This window comes from Chenopodium album, chromosome 15 (genome assembly GCF_948465745.1).
Source record: "Chenopodium album chromosome 15, dcCheAlbu1.1, whole genome shotgun sequence".
NCBI lineage: Eukaryota > Viridiplantae > Streptophyta > Magnoliopsida > Caryophyllales > Amaranthaceae > Chenopodium > Chenopodium album.
The window spans coordinates 22,075,761-22,082,164 of record NC_137848.1 but is presented as its reverse complement, the minus strand read 5'-3'; the positions used below and the strand labels follow the sequence as shown (position 1 = coordinate 22,082,164).

General features: G+C 38.7%; 1 non-coding gene across 1 annotated transcript; it reads right to left on the bottom strand.

Annotated features, from left to right (window-relative positions):
* Positions 1-3,468: 3,468 nt before the first annotated feature.
* LOC145583585 (small nucleolar RNA R71) lies at positions 3,469-3,574 on the bottom strand. The gene has a single exon (XR_014100219.1). It is a non-coding gene; the product is annotated as a small nucleolar RNA R71 (small nucleolar RNA).
* Positions 3,575-6,404: the final 2,830 nt, after the last annotated feature.

Genomic DNA, 6,404 nt, shown 5'->3' with positions numbered 1-6,404 from the left:
ATCATTAGTTCTCTATGCTTAGCTTAGGTTTGTCTCTTTCAACCTTGAGAATCTTAAAGTGTGTCTTCCCTCTTGAATTGAGAAAGGTAAGTATTCTTTGATTAATGTCTCTATGTTTGAGTCCAAATGGAGCATTTCTCACCATGGTACTTGATTGATTTTCTTAAACCTTGTCATGTTGTGTTTGTTATGATGTGTTTCCTTTTGCCTTGGTTACCTTTGCTTGAGGACAAGCAAGAAGCAAGTGTGGGGGAATTTGATGAGTGGCATTTATGCAACGATTTAGTGCTCATTTTACGGGTTTTTCCTCCCACTTGTAGCTTGTTTGCCCCCTTTTTTTTCTCACCTTTTTGTTCTTCTTTTCTTTGTTTGCCTTTCTCCTTGTTTTCTTTGTTTTCGTTTTGTAGGAATCAAGGCATTGGAAGAAGAACAATTCATTCTCATATCCCCTGTGTGCGGGCGCGCAGCACTGTGAGAACCCGCGCAGGATTGCCTCAAGAGCATAACAGAAACATAAGGTTTTGTGCGCCTTGTGCGCGGCTTTTGCGCGGGCGCGCGCCTTTGAACTTTGCGGGCGCGCAGCCCTGTGAGAACCCGCACGAGATAGCAGCAGAAGCAGAGCCAAAAAAGAGAGTTGTGCGCGCCACATCTGCGACATGTGTGCGGGCGCGCACTCATCATGCGCGAGCGCGCAGTAACTGGGAGAAGACGCACATCCATGGGTCTAATTCCTCCGTACCCACAGATCTGCGGGCGCACAAGATCGGAGAGGGCGCACGCATGGCAGCTGTGCGGGCGCGCAGTGTATATGCGCGGGCGCGCAATGCAGGGTTTCAGTTTTTTTTATTTCGAATTCTTGTATCTTTTTAGTGGACCTATATATATAGGCCATAGGGTGAATTAGTGGATCATCTAGCATTATCTTAGAAACAATTAAACCCTAATCATAGAGAGAGAAAGTGTAGTATTACTCAAGTTATTTCCATGTATGCAACTTTGGCTCAAGTTTCATTTCAATCCATCAAGCAACTTTGCAAGTTTTAATCTTTCTATTATTGCCTACTTAGTAATCTCTAATCCTTTCTCTTAGTCTTGTTTATTTGCACTCTAGTTGTTTATTTCTATCTATTTTGTGGATTAATATATTTTGGTATTTTCATTGTTTTTGATCATGTTTGCTTTCATGTTTATTGTGTTTTCATCTAGTTTTGTTATCATGTCTAGTCCCCCTTTTCTAGGCTAATCTCTTAGCTAGGAGAAGGGGGTGTAAAATATGTATTGAATGATGGATGAATGATGATAGTGGATTGATTACATGCCTTAAATTGATGAAAGATATGATTTTTATTGGCTTGAGATTATTGTAGTACTTTATTTGATTGCCTTCTAGTTTAAATGCATGAAAATGATTTGAACTAGATTTAGATCACCTCTATTTTAATGATTGCATGAGAATGAGTTGTTAAAATAGAGTTCCATGTATTGTGCCTCTTTATTCATGGGTTAGCTTGTGCCTAATGGGATGCATGAAAATGATCCTAATCAGCTTAGACCACTTTCATTGGTTTGCCTAAACTATTGCATGAAAATGAGTTGTTTAGGTAGAATTTTATATTCTTTGGCATGTTAATCATGATGCTTATCATTGTTTTCCTTCATTCTAATCATGTTTGAAACCCCCTAATCCCTAGCGTTGTTATTCCTTGATTTAATCACCCTTTTAATTGTTTATTTATAGTTCTAGTGTCTACATTCCAAACTCCAACAAAATATACCCCTTTCTTACTCTTGCATGGTGATTTTGATATTAAATGAGAAAGCTTCCTCAGTGGATCGACCCTTGCTTGCCACTAACTAGTTTAGTGTAAAGTCTAGGTTTTATAAATAGTTAATTTGATTTGGGTTAATAGTTTAACGACCTATCCTAGCCCGATCAGTACTTCAAATTACATCTTTGAGTTTGGATTTCATCTTCAATCATTGAAAATTTGTGAGAATTTCATTCTTTAAATTTACTTTTGCTTGATCTTTCTTTTAATTCTTGAATGTTTGATTTTATTGTTGATCTTTGGTTTGAGAATTTGTTGAGTTTGATTTTCTCTTTGATTAAGCTTGAAATGATGATGTTTGTGATTCAATTTTCTATGTTTTTCAATTCCTTTATGATTTGTGAGTAGATTAGTAGCTGGGGAGAAGGGGAAGCATGCTTGATTGATGATTTTTGCTAGTTGATGATTCTTGGTTGATTGAATTGTACCAATTTAATTGGTTGACATAGTTGTGCATGTGATTAATTTGATTAGGAGTGATCAACCTATATGATTAATCTAGATTGCATAGCAAATTTCAATGACATGAACCCTTGATTTGAGAATTGCTTTAATTGGTTGAGTTTGATTGTGATTTTCCTTGTTAGTCATTCATAGTGAACCGTAGCTTGACTTATAGGAAATAGCTCTTGAATTCTATTAATTGCAACTATTGTTTGTCCTTTGCAACGTTTGAATCAATTGAGTTCTTCTTCGATTGGCACAGTCATTGAGCTTGCATGTGGAACCTTAATCCCTAGTGTTTAGCATATTAATTTTCTTTGATTTGATTAGCTAGTTGATACCTTAGTTACAATTCAATTCACTTCACCTCTCATTCTTCGAAGTAGCTTGACCATAGACTATAGCATTCTCCCTCTCATTCCTCGTGGTTCGACTCGGACTTGTCCTATACTAGGAATAAGTTTGACTTTCTTAATTGTTTGATTGGTGGTGATTTAGTTTTCAACCACCTAGATTACGACACATCAAAATGGCGCCGTTGTTGGGGAATGATATTGATGCTTTGTTATAGTTGTCTAATCTACTTCATTTTTAATTGGAAATTACAAAAAGATTTTTCTCTTTTTGGCTACATTTGTAGTCGTGCTACTAATTGCTTCTTTTGAGGTTGTATGCATAGAGCACGTGGTCATCACTAGTGCCACTTGATCCGGAAATTGAGAGGACAATTGCAAGGATAAGAGTTGCTAGACGTTCTTTGAGTTCTAGCCCTTCAAGTGAAGAAGAACCACAACAAGAAGAACATGCAAGGATGGGAGATAATCCAAGGGTGGCGTTGAAGGAATTGGGGATTCCGGGTGCATATAGGTTTGAAAGAGGGATTGCTCTACCTACAACACCGACAAATGACTTCGAAATAAGGCCGGCAATAATCACTTTGATAGAGAGGCGACAATTTAGTGGGCTAAACATGAAAGCCTGCTAAACCATCTCAAAGAGTTCGAAAAGTATTGCAACACTATCAAAGTGAATGGAATTTCCCAAGAATTCATCCGCCTCAAGCTTTTTCCCTTTTCTCTCGTTGGGCGTGCCTTGGAATGGTTAGACAAGGAGGTCAAACCCAATTCTCTAAGGACATGGGACGAAGTAACCAAGGAATTTCTATCCCGTTTCTACCCACAAAAGAAAACGGCGGAGGCTAGAGCTTTTATTCAAGATTTCAAGCAAAAGTCTAGTAAAAGCCTCTATGAAGCATGGGAGAGGTACAAGGAGTATCAAAGAGATTGTCCTCACAACGGAATTCCTAATTTCCAAATTATTCAAATCTTCTATGGTGGCCTAAGTCCTCAAGGAAAGTCATGTCATGAAGGAGGAGCCGGAGGTCCCATCATGAATAAAAAGGAAGAGGAAGTGGAAGACATAACTTAAGATGTAGTGAGGTACTATAGAGATTGGAAAGATGGGGAAAGGGAGTCAACTAGCAAAAGTAGCTCTTCGGTGTACTCGGTTGATCATCTTAATGCCATAAACAACTTGTCCTCACAAATGAAAAACTTGGGGAAGGAAATGTCCGCTATCAAAGCAAAGTTGGAAAGTGCTACCTCCCGAATTTCGAATCTTTCATCCCAATCTAAGGGGAGAGGTATGTATTCTAACTCTCAACCCTTTCCCTCTTCTAGTAACATGCCTATTGGTTTCTTGTTTTTTGATGTTTGTGGATCGTATGATCATGATGCTTCTAATTGCCCTCATGCATGTATGGATGTCTGTGATGATTAAGATGAAAATGTGAATGAACATGTGAACTATGTGTCAAACAATAATGATTCTAGGTTTGAGAATCAAAGAGGTCAATGGAATAGGAATTACAAAAACCATGGAAATTTTGACAACTATAACCAAGGAGTTGGTAATAGATACCAATGGAACCAAAATTCTCGAGGTAAGTATAACAACCAAGGTTATAGTAGCCAAAATCAAAACCAAAATTATGGTAATCATAACCAAGGTTATGGTAACCATAATCAAGGCTATGGTCAAAATCAAAGTAGACGTAATTAGAACAATCAAAATAGGGGAAATTTTCAAAATAATGCTCAAATGGGTCCCCCACCCGGATTTGCTCCAATGACCCAATGTGATAATTCCTATGTTAAACCCTCTTCTTCTAGGACTAACTTGGAGGAATCATTGAAAACCCAACCAAGTTGTTGAACACCTACATGGCGGTGAGTGACAAGAAGTTTAATGAAATGATGACCCACAATAAGATGCTTGAAAACTAAATTTCTCAACTTGCCAATACTTTGAAAGACCATGCAAGCCCTTCTTCTTTACCTTCTCAAGGCCTAGACCCTAAGAGACCCGTTAATTCCATAGTCACAAGGAGTGGTAGGGTGCTTCAGGAGAGTTTTGCTAGCAAGAGTAAGAGTGAGGAGGGTGCCAAGGAGGTTTTAGTTGAGGATGAGGAAGAATATGCATATTTGAGTGAAGTAATGGTAAAGCCACCTAAGGAGGTGAAGGAAGAGAGAGAAGTTGTGAAACCCAAGCTTCCTTATCCACAAAGATTCATGAGACACAAGTTGGCTGAACAATTTAGAAGATTTATTGACATGCTTAAACAACCTCATTTTTCTCTACCATTTACAGATGTTGTCACACAAATGTCGAATTATGCAAAATTCCTTAAAGACATTTTGAGCAGTAGGAGGACTAGTGATGTTGTGGAGACGGTGAACTTGATCGAGAATTGTAGTGCAATCATAATGAACAAGATGCCACCTAAGCTAAAAGAACCCGGAAACTTTTCTATCCCTTGTGCTATTAACAAAATGCAAATCGATAATGCCTTATGTGACCTAGGAGCTAGTGTTAGCCTTATGCCATATTCGGTGTACCAAAGACTTGAACTAGGGGAATTCTAACCTACCAACATTACTTTGCAATTAGCCGATAAATCCATCATGTTTCCAAAGGGTAAGGAAGAGGATGTCCGTTTGAGGGTTGGCGAATTTGTTATTCCGGTTGATTTTGTGGTACTTGAGATGGACAAAGATGCTAGCATTCCTATCATTCTAGGTAGATCCTTTCTCGCTACTTTGGGTGCTATGATCGATGTCAAGAATGCTAAAATTTCAGTTAAGGTAGGAGATGAGGTGATTGAATTTGACCTGAATGATAGCATGAAGTATCCAAGTTCTTCCTTGGAAAAATGTATGATGATTGACTTTATTGATCATGTTGTGTCTTCTATGCATGAGCAATTGCTCACCTCTAATGATGCTCTTGAGAATGTTTTGTTGAATAAAGAAAAGATAGGTGTTCCTAGCAAAAAGATGGCTTTGTATGAAGAGTTTCTCGATGGTAGCCTTGAAGATGTTGATGAGAAAATGTGCATGAACATCACTAGTTAAGAAGCATTGCAAGAGGCTACAACAAAGGAAGGTAAAGATGTCCCCATGGTTGAGCTCAAACCTCTTCCATCACACCTTAGGTATGAATTCTTAGGCCATAACTCAACTTTTCCCGTGATTGTTAGTTCCTCCTTGAGTGAGATCCAAGCCCAAAAGATGTGTGGTGTATTGAGAAAGCACCAAGGTGCTTTAGGCTATACCATTCATGACCTCAAGGGTATTAGTCCCGCCTTATGCATGCACCACATCACTCTTGAGGATAATGCCTCATCAAGCATTGAAAGTCAACGAAAACTTCACCCTAAAATGGGGGAAATGGTTAAGAAGGAAATCACCAAGCTATTGGATGCGGGAATCATATTCCCTATCTCTAGCTCAAGGTGGGTTTCCCCGGTTCACGTTGTCCTAAAGAAAGGAGGCATGACCGTTGTGGTTAATGAGAAAGGTGAGCTCATTCCTACAAGAACAGTCACAGAATGGAGGATGTGTATATATTATCAACGTCTAAACACATCCACCAAAATGGATCATTTCTCCCTTCCCTTCATTGATCAAATGCTTGAAAGACTAATAAGGCATAAGTATTATTGTTTTCTTGATGGTTATTCCGGTTTCTTTCAAATTCCTATTCACCCGGATTACCAAGAGAAAACAACTTTTACTTGCCTATATGGAACCTTTGCTTATAGGAGAATGCCGTTTGGGCTTTGCAACGCCC